At 45.9% G+C, this 16,845-nt stretch overlaps 1 protein-coding gene across 2 annotated transcripts in view; it reads left to right on the forward strand.

Annotated features, from left to right (window-relative positions):
* Positions 1-7,509: 7,509 nt before the first annotated feature.
* DZIP1L (DAZ interacting zinc finger protein 1 like) overlaps positions 7,510-16,845 on the forward strand; it is a 60,730-nt gene continuing 51,394 nt past the window's right edge. The window contains exon 1 of one of the 2 annotated variants that reach the window (XM_055295305.2): positions 7,510-7,858. The gene's annotated coding sequence lies outside the window, so the exon portion shown is untranslated. Of the gene's footprint in view, positions 7,859-9,674; positions 9,805-16,845 lie in introns of those variants that run through there. The other variant, XM_063611314.1, reaches the window with a different exon arrangement.

Here is a 16,845-nt window from a genome sequence, read left to right on the forward strand (position 1 = left end):
TCACTGCTGGCCAGGCATAGTGGTTCACACCTGTAATCCTGGCACTTTGGGAGGCTGAGGCAGGTGGATTGCTTGAGCCCAGGAGTTCAAGACCAGCCTGGGCAAGATGGTGAGACCCTGTCTCTACAAAAAATACAAGAATTAGCCGGGTGTGGTGATGTGTGCCTGTAGTCCAAGCTAGCTGGGAGACTGAGTTGGGAGGATCACCTGAACGTGGGAGGTTGAGGGTACAGTGAGCCAAGATCGTGCCACTGCACTCAGTCTGGGTGACAAAGCCAGATAAAAAAAAAAAAAAAAATCACTCCTTTGACAATCTTATTAAAAAATATTTACAAGTCATGTCTCGTGCCCCAGCTTTATTTATTCACAGCTACTTGCTTTGGACTTGTAGATGTCTGATACTATCGTCAGGCTCTGAGGCCTGCTGCCATACTCCATGGCTGTCTTTCGGGTTGTGTCCTTGGAACCACTACTGGTTTTCAGCTCTCCTGACTGTCTCCACAGGTGAGGATTTCTAGGGCTAGCTGTCTTAGAGACAAGCAGGGACACATACATTGTCTCTCACTTCTACATCTGGAGAATGCATGACAAATGGTTCTTCAACTATTCCTGACCAACAGGGTTTTGAGGGGTTTGATTAGAAATATTTTTGATATTTCAAAAATATGTGAATTGGCCACGCACATTGGCTCATGCCTATAATGCCAGCACTTTGGGAGGCCACAGTGGGAGAACTGCTTGAGCCCAGGAGTTTGAGATCAGACTGGGCAACACAGCAAGACCCTGTCCCTACAAAAAACAAATAGCCAGGCAAGGTGGTTCACCTGTAGTGCTAGCTACTTGGGAGGCTAAGGAAGGAGGATCACTTGAGCCCCTGGGTTCTAGGTTATGGTGAACTATGATCATACCACTGCACTCCAGCCTGGGCAAGACAGTGAGACCCTATCTCAAATAAATAAATAAGTATATAAATGTACACACACACACACACACACGCACACACATACACAAATTCATTTTGACATTAATGATAATTTGATGTTTATAGGGAGCTTTACCTGGAAGTAAATTATGTTTTTGATTAATAAAAAATGTAGCAAATAAAATAATAATGTATTACTTGATGAATCCAGTTTGCTTAGTGAAAAAGAACATTTCAAAACATGGTGGTGGTGATGATGGCAAGAGTAGTAAGTGGTAAGAAATGTGAGGTTCCTGGGACCCCAGATAACCCTGGATTCCTTCTGGCCTTTTGTGAATCTATGCCATGAATTTATATCAGGCTATATTTTGCAAATAGGCTCATGCTGGTGTTTTTCCCTGTATTAATTTTTTTTCAATCCTACTCATTCTTAGAATTTCAAATAGGATTGTGTGGGGCAAAAAGTGAAAGTGCGTGTTGTGTACTACTGTCATGTTTGTAGGTACCTCTCACTCTTTCTCTGCATATATATTCATGCTTTTGGTAAGAAGTCTCTTCCAAGTACCCTGCACTGCCACCTTGTCTGCCCTTGCTTTTTCCCCAGGACTCCCACCCACAATTCAACAGGGCTGTCTCTTTCCTTCTCTAGGGTAAGGGCCAGCATCAGTGCTGATTGGTTGGTATCTGTGCCAGACTCGTTAAATATTTTGAATACCATTCCTGAGTTTCTCATATAAATAGTTAAAAAAATACAAATGGAATCATAAGCTACATGTTATGGCCAGCCATAGTGGCCTATGCCTATAATCCCAGCACTTTGGGAGGCTGAGGGGGGCAGATCACTTGAGATCAGGAGTTCGAGACCACCAGCCTGGCCAACATGATGAAACCCCGTCTCTACTAAAAATACAAAAATTAGCCAGGCGTGATGGCGGGTACCTGTAATCCCAGCTACTTGGGAGGCTGAGGCAGGAGAATTGCTTGAATCCGGGAGGCGGAGGTTGCAGTGAGCTGAGACTGTACCACTGCACTCCAGCCTGGACAACAAGAGCCAAATTCTGTCTTAAAAAAAAAAAAAAGATACATGTTATTTGTATGTTGTTTTTCACTTTAAAAATGTGTATGTCATAGGTACCTTTTTTCATCAGCACACCAAGATATAATATACTTTTTTCTTTATAATGGTTGCATAGTGTTTCATTGTAGGATACATGATACATAATCTACTCAATCACTATTCAATTGGTGGATATTTAGGTTATTCTAATTTTAATAGCACATATAATACTATAGCAAAAAATCCTGATTACTGCATTTTTGAGGACTTTAAATTTTGATAATTATTTTTCAAGAAGGCTGTTTGAAACTGCCCATTTTCCCCCTTTTCACCAATTTAAAACATGTATTTAATTTTGGCCAGTATAATAGTTTAAAACATGTAATTTTTATGTTCATTTTGGTAAGGTTGTTTACATGTTTAACTGGCAATTTTTTTTGTTCTATGAATCATCTCATCTTTTGTCCACTCTTCTTTTGAGTTGTTCTATTTCTTCTTGATTTGTAAGCACTCGTTATAAGTTAATGTCACTAATACGTATCATTACATTGCATTTTTTTAGTTCTTTGTTTTTTAACCTCATTTAGGATGTTTTCACCATATATGTTTCAAAATTTTTATGTAATCCAACCTGTCTTTTTTTTGTTTTTTTCTTTTTGGTTTCATGCCACGCTTCCCTACCCTTTTGTCACCCTGCTCCCCTTCAAGAAATAAAGGCAGAGCTCTCTCACCCAAGGGAATTGTCAGGACCCTGAATCTCAGATGTATCTTCTAAACTAAGTTACAAGGTTAATGCACTCTCCTTGATGGTATTGGGGCAGGGATTCTTAATTTAGGGGGCTGTGAAGAGATTTTGGGGGTCTGGGAACTTACTCTTTATTTTTACTAGCTGTTAATCAAAATGCATCATTTCTTTCAATTATGAATGTAGGCCACAAACCGCAGTAGTATTAGTAGAACCTGTGACTTTGTCATTAAATATTAGTTTTTTCCTATCACGTTAAAGTTATTACAGATATCTTGAAATAATTGTTTACACTCTTACTACTTTTAGGTCAGATGCTAGATCTTGCTGTTTAATGCATTAATAAACAAAAATGCTATTATTTTACACATTTTCTTAGCTATATTTCGTAGCTATATTTTCAATATTTTGATGTCCTCTGTAATTCTACGTTTTGCTTGGTGCATTTAAAACCATTCTTAGGCCGGGTGTGGTGGCTCACACCTGTAATCTCAGCACTTTGGGAGGCAGAGGCGGGCGGATCACAAGGTCAAGAGATTGAGACCATCCTAACCAACATGGTGGAACCCCGTTTCTACTAAAAATGCAAAAATTAGCTGGGCGTGGTGGCAGGTGCCTGTAGTCCCAGCTACTTGGGAGACTGAGGCAGGAGAATCGCTTGAACCCAGGAGGCGGAGGTTGCAGTGAGCCGAGATCATGCCACTGCACTCCAGCCTGGAGAGAGAGAGAGACTCCGTCTCAATAAATAAATAAATAAATAAATACAAAATAAAAATAAAAACCATTCTGAAGAAAGGGTATGGGCTTCTTCAAACTGCCAAAGAGGAATCCCTCCTCCAAAAGGCAAAAGCCCAGGCAGGAGGCAGCTGGGGCAGCTCCTTCTAGATCCCACCCGCCCATCACTGCCAGCCAATGAGGGGCCATATCACAACCACGCCTTAGGCCAGGCTTATCCAGCTCTGCATTTTCATTTTTGCAGAAGGGACGTTTTCCTGAGAAAGGAGGTCTTTTCGGTAAGTGCTCAGACTTCCTTCAAAGTGATCTTTTCAGGGATTGGGCTAGAATGTACGATCTGCCTAAGAAAGAGTTTCCTCTCAGATTCTGCCAGTTCTGGACATGTGAGTGCAGGCCTTTCTTTTGTTGCTAGATTCTTAGATTTTTCGGGAACCAGCAAACTAGATTTTATGTAAAATCCCCCTCTGACTGTATGCCTGCCTATCTATACATCAACACAGAAAACCCAACAATACACGTTTGACCTAAAATCACCTCAGGGCTCATTAGTGGCCGGCATCCCAGCGTGGGGAGTCCTGTCCCATACACCTCAGATACATTTCCCTTCAGGAGAGTGGGATCCAGAGCAGGTTTCCAAGGTGTGATGCCAGCATTTGGCAGCAGAGGGCACTCCTATTGCAGGCTGCCTAGGCTGTGTCCTATTTCCTGAGGTGTAGGAGGGAGACTGTCTGTGAAAGGGACTGAGCCGGGTCAGAGGGCGGGTGCCTCGTACTGGGCTGAAGAGGGAGTGAGGGGCCATTGGGGTATTGAAAATCCATCCTCCTGTCCTCCCACCCAGCAGTTATGGGCCAGCTGCTCGGGGTGACAGGAATGTCTCCTGGACTAGTCAGCTACGGCCAGTCTCCCTTGGTCTATGCACCTGTCCCCATGGCTGATGCCAGAGCTTGTGTGTGCTGCAGTAGAGGTGGGCAGCAGAAATGATGGCTTTCCATTGCCAAGTGATCTAGTCCTCTAGAGGCCGTTGGTATCCTTGGGACTAATCAAATAACTTAGCACATGATAGGCACTCAGTAACTCTTCCCTGTCTTGAGTGTTGAACTAAGGCCCAGTAAGGGAAGAGTGTGAGGGTTCCGTGCATGAGGTCTTAGTCAGCTCAAGATTCAGGATTTGGTTTTTGGCTAAGGTAGATCTGGGTGCATGTCAAGTCTACTTTCTTACACCAGCCCTGCAAAGGAGGGCACCCTATTTACACAAGGGGAAATTGAGGCTGGTGGAAATAACATGCACAAAGGTATCTTCAGAACTACTTTCTGCAAATTTCAGGGATACAGTGGGAAGAGAGTTGAAAAGCAAATGTCCTAGGCGATTTCACAGTGTCAAGTCAGGAGGGCACACCACTGACTTGTAGGCCCAGGGCAGAGCCTACATATAATTTAGCTAATTTGGTTCTAACAACTCTTCTAGGTAGAGTTTACTTTTCTCATTTTACGGAGGAGAAAAATGAAGGTCAGAGAGGCTACGTGACTTTCCCAGGGTTATGTAGCTTGGGAATGTGGAATGTAGATGTGTCTTTGACTCCCAAGGCCTGGACTTTTCTCTTTGCTTTTGTGGGTGGCAGAAAATCCTGGGGTGAAAAAAGTGCCCTGACTAGGAGAAGACGGCAGGAACAAGATTCTCCATCCGAATAGATGGTGCACAGATATCCCAACTTAGTCCTGGTCCCTGCTCCATCCTCTATTTTTTTTTAATGTTTAAAAAATTGTGATAAACTATACATAATGTAAAATTTGCCATTGTAACCATTTTCAAGTGTACAATTCAGTGGCATTAAGTACATTCACATTATTGTGCAACCATCACTACCATTTATCTCTGGAACTTTTTCATCATTCCCAAACTGAGATTCTGTACTCATGAATCAATAACTACTCATTCCCCCTCCTCCAGCCACTGGTAACCACTATTCTACTTTCTGTCTCTGTGAATGGACTATTCTAGGTACAAGTGGAATCATACAATACTTCTAGGTATAAGTGGAATAATACAATATTTGTCCTTTTGTGTCCAGCTTATTTCATTTAGCATAATGTTTTTGCCTTGATCTGAATGTTTGTGTCCCTGCAAAATGGGGTTGAAATCCTGACCCCTAAGGTGACGGTATTGGGAGGTGGGGCCTTCAGGGGGTGGTTAGGTCATGAAGGTAGAGTCCTTATAATTGGGATTAGTGCCCTTATGAAAGAAACCCCAGAGAGTTAGCTAGCCCCCTTCTACTAAGTGAGGGTGCAGTGAGAAGATGACAGCCTATCAACCAGGAAACAGGCCCTCACCAGGCACCGAATCTGCCAATGTCTCGATTTTGGACTTCCCAGCCTCCAGAACTGTGAGAAACAAACTTCTATTGTTTATATGCTACCCACTCAATGGTATTTTGTTATAGCAGCCTGAATAGACTAAGACAGTTTTCAAGGTTCATTCATGTGTCAGAATTTCCTTCCCTTTTAAAGTTAATATTACATTGTATGGATATACCACATTTTGTTTATCCATTAATCTGTCGACAGACATTTGAATTGTTTCCACTTTTTGGCTATTGTGAATAATGCTATTATGAACGTGAGTATACGAATATCTGTTTGAACCCCTGCTTTCAGTTCTTTGGGGTATATACCCAGAAATGGAATTGTTGGATCTTTTGGCAATTTGTGTTTAATTTTTTGAGGAACTACCATTCTGTATCCACAGTAATGGTACCATTTTATATTCCCACCAGCAATGCACAGGAGTTCCAGTTTCCCTGCAAGTCCTTGTCAACGCTTGTTCCCATACACATTTGCTTTGGCTGCCTCAAAATGTAGAGCTTGGCAGATTGAGATTCTGGTGGGAAGAAAGCCTTTGAAATGGAAAAAAGAGAAAGAGAGTTGCGGGGTGGAGAGAGAGAGTGTGTGTGTGAAAAGGAGGTTTTTTCCTACTCTTCCCTGACCCTCATGGGGGCTGCAGCAACTCCTAGAACCTTCAAGCAGCAAGACAGAGGTCCCTTCCACCAGGCGCAGAGCTCTCCTTACACCTGGCCTCCTATTCCCAGCAACTTTAAGGAGATATTTTTAAGTGGCCATGGTTTTATCAAATGCCTATTAAGTTTTTGCCACAAAAGGATTTTATTTAAAATAAAAATAGGGGTAGGTATTTGACTGATGTTCCTTGTGAGTGCTGTAGAGAAGAGGAATGAATACTGACATGTCCTATCTTCCCAGATGCAGAATTGTAAACAAACAAACATAATTGATTTTCACATGTAAAAGAAAACTGGCTTAGAACATACTAGCGTTTTCTTTGCCATGAAGGAGTTCACCTTCAGTGACTAAGCCAGAACTACTAGAGGTTGCCAGGCCTAGGGACAGGAGACATTTCGAGTGCTTAGCCAGGCTGGCCAGGACTGACCATCTCTGCGAGGAGTCCACAAGAAGCCTCAGGGCAGCCTTTCCCTGCTCCTATCAATTTGAGTTGAGCAACAAACATTTTGACCAAATATCAGCTCCATGGCACAACTCACAGTTACGGTGCCCACAAAACAGAATCTCAGCAAAGCAACTACTGGCTATGGGAAGAGATCAGGGACGAACATCAGGAGAAAAAATAAGTTTTTCAGTCCTGGGTTTCCAAGTTGGCATCCCCAGGGCAAACCAGCAGGTTGGGAGGATAGGGGGTGGCGGGTGGGGGCTGCGGAGGGAAGGTGGCTGCCGTCTGTCTGATCGGACCTGGGGCACACCCAAAGAACTCTCCTAGCTTGGGATCCGGTCAGGAAGAAACCAGGACGGTCCCTTTAGGAGGGTGGGCAGGGCTATCTGCCCGGGGGGCTGCGGCCGCCCCTACACAGCAGTCTATCGATTGTACCAGAGACAGGGTGTGGGGAAACCGGGGCAAATCCAGCCTCTCAGCAAGGCCAGGAAGCCATTCACTTGGATCCTGGATTTTACTAACGGATTAAACGTGGCATTCCCTCCTTCCCCCATCCGTTACAGACCTAAAAATAGCTCGTTCCAGAGGGGCGGGGAGAGGCTCCACCTCTTCTTTAGGTGGGGCGGGGCGGCTGTAGTAGGAGCTGGAGGCACCAGAGACCCCAAGCCACGAGCTGACCGGTGCACCGAGGAGCTCTCTGTCCGCGGCCCCGCAGGTTGGCGCCACTGGAGTGGGCCGGGCAGGCTCTGCCTCCGCCGCAGAGAGCGCCCGGGCTGGGGGGGCTGGGGAAGCATCCCGGGAACGGCGGGCGGTGAGCATTCCGGGAACCATCTCTGGGCTGTCTGGGGCGGTGGAGCAAGTCTGGAGGCGGGACGTGGGGCGAGTAGGGGAGCCGCCACCTCGAGACGTCTTCCCGCCGCCCCTGGCTCCAGGAGACCCCACGGTGAGCGGGCCGCGCGGGAAAACTATGCCAGGAATTCGTCCCGGGAGCGGGGCGGGTGGGTAGCTTGGCTGCGGTCCGAGGGATCAGCGATTCGGGAGGTTAAACATTAGCGGAGGCGAACTCCCTGCCGGGGTGCAGCAGGGGCGCGGGAGGAGCCGGCTGCGTGCGTCCGCGCTGCCCAGGGCGCGCCCTTCTGGCCCGGCGCCTCCCTGCACCCCGGCCCCCTCGGCCTGCTCCGAACAGCGGCGCCCCGGGAGGGAAGGACACGCGCGCGGGGGCGAGTGACGGGATGCCCCAAGACTCGGCTTCACTGGGAAGACGACCTTGGGTTTTTACTTTTTGAAAAAAGAAAAGTGATTTGGGAGGGCTTGATGATCTGAGTGTCGTAGGTAAAGGAGGATTCTTTTAGTAATGAGGTGATTTAAAAACAATCGCATTGGCATCTTTCGTTCCCCTTCTTCCTTTCCTGGGCTGGACCTCAGCAGGAGGCAGTCGTGGTTATTTTCATCCTGAGGTGGCTGCGCATAAAGTCCACCGAAGACCTGCTCAGTGCAGGACAGGGGTCGGGAGGCAGGGCAGAGGAGGGGGTCCGAGGCTGCCTGGGCAGGGCCTAGTTCACGGAGCACTTCCTAGGGGCCCAGGGCCTAGGCTGCCCCTGCCTGGTCTCCTGGAATTCGATTTCTAACAGGACTTTGGAGAGAGGCCTGGGAAGTATGGGGTGTTCTGACTTGGCTTCTCACACCGTCATCTGCAGATAGGGTGGGTGATCTCTCCCTTCTCAGTTGCAGCCCCTAGCACCTCTCCCACCCCTCCCGAATGTGAGGACTGGCCAGTGAGAACAATCCTGCTTAGGGAAGGCTGATCCTCCAGTCAAGTGGCTGATAAGGGGCCTTTTGTCTGTCTTGGTCAGACACCTCCCTCATCTGGAAATATTTTTTGATACTATCTAGCTTGATAAAATGCCTCATGAAGTTGTATGCTTCAGGTTGGGAACAGAAACCTGAATTCATGTGGGCACCATAACTGTGGGTTGTGCCATGGAGCTGATATTTGGTCAAAGGTTTTTTGCTCAACTCAAATTGATAGGGGCAGGGAAGGGCTGCCCTGAGGCTTCTTGTGGACTCCTCGCAGAGATGGTCAGTCCTGGCCAGCCTGGCTAAGCACTCGAAATGTCTCCTGTCCCTAGGCCTGGCAACCTCTAGTAGTTCTGGCTTAGTCACTGAAGGTGAACTCCTTCATGGCAAAGAAAACGCTAGTATGTTCTAAGCCAGTTTTCTTTTACATGTGAAAATCAATTATGTTTGTTTGTTTTACAATTCTGCATCTGGGAAGATAGGACATGTCAGTATTCATTCCTCTTCTCTACAGCACTCACAAGGGACGTCAGTCAAATACCTACCCCTGTTTTTATTTTAAATAAAATCCTTTTGTGGCAAAAACTTAATAGGCATTTGATAAAACCATGGCCACTTAAAAATATCTCCTTAAAGTTGCTGGGAATAGGAGGCCAGGTGTAAGGAGAGCTCTGCGCCTGGTGGAGGGGACCTCTGTCTTGCTGCTCGAAGGTTCTAGGAGTCGCTGCAGCCCCCATGAGGGTCAGGGAAGAGTGGAAAAGGAGAACACAATGGAATCTGAGAATAAGGCTAAGCTCTGCAGTGGTAGTACTTCAGGAGGGCCCCCACGTCCCTGTCATCTCTGTTGAGGTCTCTGGAGCTCCCTTGCATACTGTGTGTGCATAGCCTGTTTGCAAACTTTGTGAAGGTTTCCTTGGCAGCCACAACAATTAGCATTAATGACACGCCTGAGCTCCCCCAGTGGGCACCGCTGAAGTTAGCTTGGGAGCCAGGGCAGGTTTGTAAATGATTGCCTGGCAGCCACCTTGGAAACTTGGCTCCCTCAAGTTCTCCTCTTGACTGCATTCTTGAGGAAGCAGAAGAGACAATAAGGTGGTGATGTTGTTGTTGTCTAGCTGTCAGTTTATGTTAAAAAAATAAGGTGTTTGGCCAATTTTGAGGAAGTTATTTTTGACAGATTATTGGTGGGCCGGTTTTAGAAGAACCATAAAGTCTCCAGGGATTTTTTCACAGTGGGACGGCTGCCTTGTGAGGTGGTGAACAACTTGTCACTGGGAGTGTGCAAAGCAAGGGTGGTAGATGGGTTTTCTATATTCTAGATGGGTGTGGGATTGTCCCAGGCAGAAACCAACTCTTAACAATGAAGCAAGTTTGAATGTCAGCACAAATATTCTTTTGGGTCCCTTATTCATAATATTGGTCTAGGATTGGGAAGTTTCCCAAAACCCTGTCGATATATCTAAAGGTGATTAAACAGCTTCAGTTTTCCTAATGACAGTGAGTCATTTCTTCTCTCTCTTTTTTTTTTTGAGATGAAGTCTCACTCTGTCGCCCAGGTTGGAGTGCAATGGCGCGATCTTGGCTCACTGCAACCTCTGCCTCCCAGTGTGAAGTGATTCTCCTGCCTCAGCCCCCTGAGTAGCTGGGACTACAGGCATGCGCCACCACACCCAGCTAATTTTTGTATTTTTATTAGAGACAGGGTTTCGCCATGTTGGCCAGGCTGATTTTGAACTCCTGACCTCAGGCGATCTGCCCGCCTTGGCCTCCCAAAATGCTGGGATTACAGGCATGAGCCACTGCGCCTGGTTGACAGTGAGTCATTTCTTCCTTGTGTTTCTATTCCCAGATGTGGGAAAAGCAGTGTGCTCACAATTCAGTCTGGAGAAAGCACGATGTCCTTGCCCCTGGGGTGTATGGTTTCCAGGTAACATGTAACACTCCCATTCGGCTTTTTGTCTGCCTATCCTAATCAGGATGCAAGCTGTGGAGCTGAGTCGGGTTCAGACAAGCCCTGCTGAAATACAGGGAGAATTTAGAATCCCCAACACTAACCCTGTCGTGATTTGCTGTAAACTCTGTCAGTGCTTGCACTTTGGTCAAGAAAACTCAGGTATTGTGAAACCCCGTCTCTACTAAAAATACAAAAAATTAGCCGGGCGTGGTGGCGGGCGCCTGTAGTCCCAGCTACTCGGAGAGGCTGAGGCAGGAGAATGGCGTGAACCCGGGAGGCGGAGCTTGCAGTGAGCCGAGATTGCGCCACTGCACTCCAGCCTGGATGACAGAGCGAGACTCCGTCTCAAAAAAAAAAAAAAAAAAAAAAAAAAAAAGAAAACTCAGGTATTGTAATTTCCATAATGGAAAATAATTTGTATGTCATCATTATAATTATCATAATTATTAAGAGTTTGGCATAATTCAAAAGCTCTGGAATCAGATAGAACTTAGTTTGAATCTTGGCTTCATTATTTAGTAGCTGAGTGAGCAGGGCCCTTAGCTTCTCTGAGCCTCACTTTCTACATCTGTGAGATGAGACGAACCATAGCCATCTACAAGGCTATATGAGTTTAGAATTAGTACTTTTAAAGGCTGGCACAGTGCCTGACATATAGATGTTTGATAAATGTTACCTATTATACTATCATCTTATCTTCATAATCATCTTCAAGTTCCACAGTTCTGCTCCATCTTTTTTTTTTTTTTTGAGACAGAATTTCATTCTTGTTGCCCACGCTGGAGTACAAAGGCACAGTCTCTGCTCACAGCTCACTGCAACCTCCACCTCCCGGGTTCAAGCAATTCTCCTGCCTCAGCCTTCCAAGTAGCTGGTATTACAGGCGCCCACCACCACGCCCAGTTAATTTTTGTATTTTTAGTAGAGATGGGGTTTCACCATGTTGGCCAGGCTGGTCTTGAACTCCTGACCTCAGGTGATCCACCTGCCTCAGCCTCCCAAAGTGCTGGGATTACAGGTGTGAGCCACCACGCCTGGCCCTGCTCCGTCTTATAATGCCAGAGCTCTAGGACGTCTAAGAATTGGACCCTTAGGCTTCTAGAAAAAGACATGAGTAATACTTTTGAGGTGCATTAAAACCTCATGAACTCAGACCCCTAATTCTGTGTAGCTGGGAGTGGGGCTGCCACCTTCTCTGTGTTTATACTCTGCTCAGAGTGTAAGTATGAAGGTTTCAGGGCTGCTCAGGAAGCAAGCCCCAACACTGAGGCCGTATCTTGACAGTCAGCGTGAGCACTGCGACTTCTCATTGATATGCCTGGTTCCACCTGCCAGGACTCCTGCACTCTCAGCTCTTCTTAGCCCATGGGATTAAGCTCTGGATGCAGATGGTCAACAAATCAAGCATTTGCTAAGTCTGAATGGCATTTCCCTCCAAAGAGTCCGAACGAGGGATTCCTAACTCAGCTTTTACTCTTTATCCTAATTCTTGGCAGTCCATAGCCCCATTTCTTCAAGACCCTAAGAATAATAGAATTTTAAGTCAGATATTCTGAGATTTCAACAATTTTGCTCCGTTCAGTAGCAACCTGGGTGCCAGGTAATGGGCTGGGGACTGGGATACAGCAGATACGAATAAGCCATGGTCTCAGCCCCTGTAAAGTTCATAGCCAGGGGAGCGGGGGAGGAAGGAGACAGAAGTGTCCTGGTATGGGCCCCTCCTTGGTGTTCCCAGAGAACCCTTTCCCAGCTCCTGTCTTGGCACTTGCCACTCTGTGGGTTAATTTCTGTGTATTTTTCTGTCTCTCTGGAGAAAAAAACTTTGGAGCCAGACACTATCACTTACTATTTGTGTGACTGTGGGAAAGTCATTTCCCCTGTTTGTTTCCTCTCTCTGTTTCCTCTCTTTGTTCACTCTCTGTTTCTTTATCTGCATAATAGGTTGTTGTGAGAATTAAGTGGGATAATACATGTAAAACCTTAGCACCGTGTATGGAAAATAATAGAATTCCAGAAATGTGAACTATTTTTATTAACAATGGCAGGGATAGTTGCCCAGGTCATCATTGATCCTGAGTGCCAGTCATGACGCCTGGCACTTAGTAGGGCCTCAGGAATCATTTGTTGTTGGGATGGAGATAGGAATGTTGCAGAGACACCCTAACAGACGAAGTGTACGCCCTGCGCTCTGGAAGCCCAGGGGAGGGGCAGGGAACTTTGACTGTGAGCCTAGCAGGGATTTATGGTGATAATCATTTATTTATTTATTTATTTATTTTATTGTGGGAAGTTTTTTTTATTATTATACTTTAAGTTCTAGGGTACATGTGCACAACGTGCAGGTTTGTTACATTATATATACATGTGCCATGTTGGTTTGCTGCACCCATTAACTCGTCATTTACATTAGGTATTTCTCCTAATGCTATCCCTCCCCCAGCCCTCCATCCCCCAACAAGCCCCGGTGTGTGATGTTCCCCTTCCTGTGTCCAAGTGTTCTCATTGTACATTTCCCACCTATGACTGAGAACAGGCGGTGTTTGGTTTTCTGTCCTTGTGATAGTTTGCTCAGAATGATGGTTTCCAGCAAGGACTTCATGACTAAAACACCAAAAGCAATGGTAACAAAAGCCAAAATAGACAAATGGGATCTATTTATTTTATTTTTAATTCTACTTTTAAGTTCTGGGATACATGTGCAGAACGTGCAGGTTTGTTACATAGGTATACATGCATGGTGTTTTGCTGCGCCTGTGACCCCGTCATCTAGGTTTTAAGCCCTGAGAGCTGGGATATCAGGAAGCCCCGTGTGTGATGTTCCCCTCCCTGTGTCTGTCTGTTCTCATTGTTCAACTCCCACTTATGAGTGAGAACATGCCGTGTGTGGTTTTCTGTTCCTGTGTTAATTTGCTGAGCATGATGGTTTCCAGCTTCATCCATGTCTCGGCAAAGTACATGAACTCATTATTTTTTATGGCTGCAGAGTATTCCACGGTGTATATGTGCCACATTTTTCTTATCCAGTCTATCATTAATGGGCATTTGGGTTGGTTCCAAGTCTTGGCTATTGTAAATAGTGCTGCAATAAATATACGTGTACATGTATCTTTATAGTAGAATGATTTATAATCCTTTGGGTGCATACACAGTAATGGGATTGCTGGGTCAATTTGTATTTCTGGTTCTAGATCCTTGAGGAATCGCCACACTGTCTTCCATAATGGTTGAACTAATTTACACTCCCATATGGTGGTAATCATTTATAAGCAGGGCCTTGAAACATGGGTCAACCTTTAGCTGGAACAAAAGGAGGTGGCAAAGGACCATCTATACCAAGAGGCAGCATAGAATAGAGGCTAGGAGCCCAGACTGGAGCCAGGCTGCCTGGGTGTGAATCTTGCCTCTGGATCTTGGGCAAGCTTCTTTATTTCTCTGTGGCTTAGATGATAATAGTACCTCCTCAAGGGCTTGTCCTGAGAAATATATGAGTGCTTCTTTGTAAAGCATTTAAAAACAGTGTCTATACATAAAATAAACAGCCCAGAGGTATGGAAGTGTGGAAGGCAAGCAATATGGTAAATGGGAGATGCAGCTAGAAAGGTACTTTTGGAAACAGTTCATCAAAGTCTTTGAATATCACTCAGTGTATTTGGAATTAGCCAGTAAGGAACACAAAATCCATTCCCCTGTGGCTGGAGCTCAATAGTGGTTTCCCATTTTAAACAGGGCCTGCACTGTCGGGTTTGCCACAATCCCTAATGTTTCCTAGCCCAGCACTCCACAGATTTAGTGGTTCTAAATCATTAAGTCTGGGGATCTGCATTTCTAACAAATTCCCAGGTGATGCTGATGCTGCTGGTCCAGAGATCACACTTTGAGAACCACTGCCTTATTGTATCTTGGACACTAAGGTGGAGAATGAGTTGCCATTTATCATCACACATGTACTGTGGTTTCTTTCATATCTGCTACATTTTGTGCATTTAATGTTACTTTTCTGGCCCTGGTGGAACTTGGTTTTGCAATTCCTGGCATAATCAGTATGGAATGGTTGGGTATAAGATCACAAGAGACTGAGGGGCTAGAGAGAGATTTGGAGGTGACTGAGGCTCAGCCTAGAGCAAGCCTATAGTAGCTGAAGCTGTGAGCTCATTCCTAGGGATAGCGTGCAGGGAGAAATGGGTTGCAGGTGGATAGCAGAATATCAAGGGGGTACTGGCACACCTTGTCATAAAAGAAAGGGGAAAGAATAGTCACTGTTTAAGGAAGAGCATTCAAAGAGGTAGGAGGAGAGATGAGAGAGAGAGTGGCTGATGGAGAGTTCTTGACTTTATTATTAGAGAGAGGACTGTTGGCAAACATCTGAGGCCAAAGCTTAAATAGTTAAACAGTACGGTTCTCAGGTGAGCTCACCTGAGAGCTGGGACATCAGGAAGCAGGTGTCTTGTTACCCTTGCCCACAGTATGCCTGGTAACCTGCTGTTGCTCCGAGGCACAGCTTGTTGTGAGCAGTCGTCTCTGAGGCTCTGGTGGCACAGTTGCAGCTTTGGAGCTAAGCATGGTGAGTATCATGTCACCCATCTCTACTCAAAATACAAAAAATTAGCCAGGCGCGGTGGCAGGCGCCTGTAGTCCCAGCTACTTGGGAGGCTGAGGCAGGAGAATGGCGTGAACCTGGGAGGCAGAGCTTGCAGTGAGCCGAGATCGCGCCACTGCACTCCCTCATAACATGGCAGAAACGTGCTAGTCTTCTCGTGACCATGGTGGAGGTGCTTATGTTTGGCTGGTTTTCTTTTTGGAGTACTTGTTGGGAAAGAGTATCTGAGAAAGGGAAGGAAGGAGCTGAAACTGAAAAGGTGGGCCAGTGGCATCCTGTAGGCAGTCTCAAGACCAGGCTAAGAGGTTTGCATTTGGTACAGTGGGAATAGGGAGCCATGCTGAGCTCCAGAGTGGGAAGCAGCTGTGTGTTAACATGACTCCATAGCCCAGGACCTGAGCTTGGGCTGGGCCCACATAGGCATACTATAAATGAGGAGTGAGTAAGTGGATGAATTGGAGGTTTAAGGGATAAAGGATGATAATCTGATCAAAGCAAAATTTTAGGAGGAATAGCCCCAAGAATCAATGTTGTGTGGTTCAAAGTCCATGAGCTTTGGTGCCAGATGAACCTACAATTACACTTCAAATCTGGTCTCCTGTTTTCATCCATTTTGTACTGCTGCAACAGAATGACACAGACTGGGTAATTTATAAAGAAAAGAAATGTATTTCTCACAGTTCTGGAAGCTTGAAGTCCAATATCAAGTCCAATATCAAGTCTAATATCAAGCTTGAAGTCCAATATTGGGCAAGGGCCTTCCTGCTGCATCATCTCTTGGTGGAGAGTGGAAGGTCAAGAAAGCATAAGAGCAAGAGGGAAGGGGACTGAATTCCTCCTTTCATCAGGAACCTACTCCTGTGATAACTAACCCACTCCTACAATAATGACATTCATCCATTCATGAGGGCAGTCTTCGTGACTTAATCACCTCTTAAAGGTCCCATCTCTCAACACTGCTGCATTGGGGATTGAGATTTCAACATATGACCTTTGGGGGATGCCACTGAACCGCTCCAGAAACCAGTTTCCTTATTTGTAAAATGAGAATAATAATACCTGTTTGTAGGTTTGTATTAGGAGTTTGTATCTAGCATAGAGGGTGGCACTCCCTGCAGAGTTGCCATTGTTATCACTGAGCACCTTCCCCTTGCATCTTCTCCAAGTCTCATAGCACCCTGTGAGGTAGGCAGGGCTGGCCTGTCACTGCCTTTCACAGAAGACAGAAGAAGACAGTGGCTCAGTGCGGTCAGGGGCTGTTCCTGGAGGCCCTTCTCTCTCTCTCTTTCTCTCTCTCTCTTTTTTTTTTTTTTGGCCAACCTAGTCCTACCACTTTTTTTTGAGACAGAGTCTCGCTCTGTCACCCAGGCTGGAGTGCAGTGGCGCGATCTCGGCTCACTGAAAGCTCCACCTCCCAGGTTCACACCATTCTCCTGCCTCAGCCTCCCGAGTAGCTGGGACTACAGGTGCACGCCACCACGCCTGGCTAATTTTTCTATTTTTAGTAGAGACAGGGTTTCACCATGTTGGCCAGGATGGTCTCAATCTCTTGACCTCGTGATCCACCCACCTCGGCCTCCCA

The sequence above is a fragment of the Symphalangus syndactylus genome, chromosome 10 (genome assembly GCF_028878055.3).
Source record: "Symphalangus syndactylus isolate Jambi chromosome 10, NHGRI_mSymSyn1-v2.1_pri, whole genome shotgun sequence".
NCBI classification, from domain to species: Eukaryota; Metazoa; Chordata; class Mammalia; order Primates; family Hylobatidae; genus Symphalangus; species Symphalangus syndactylus.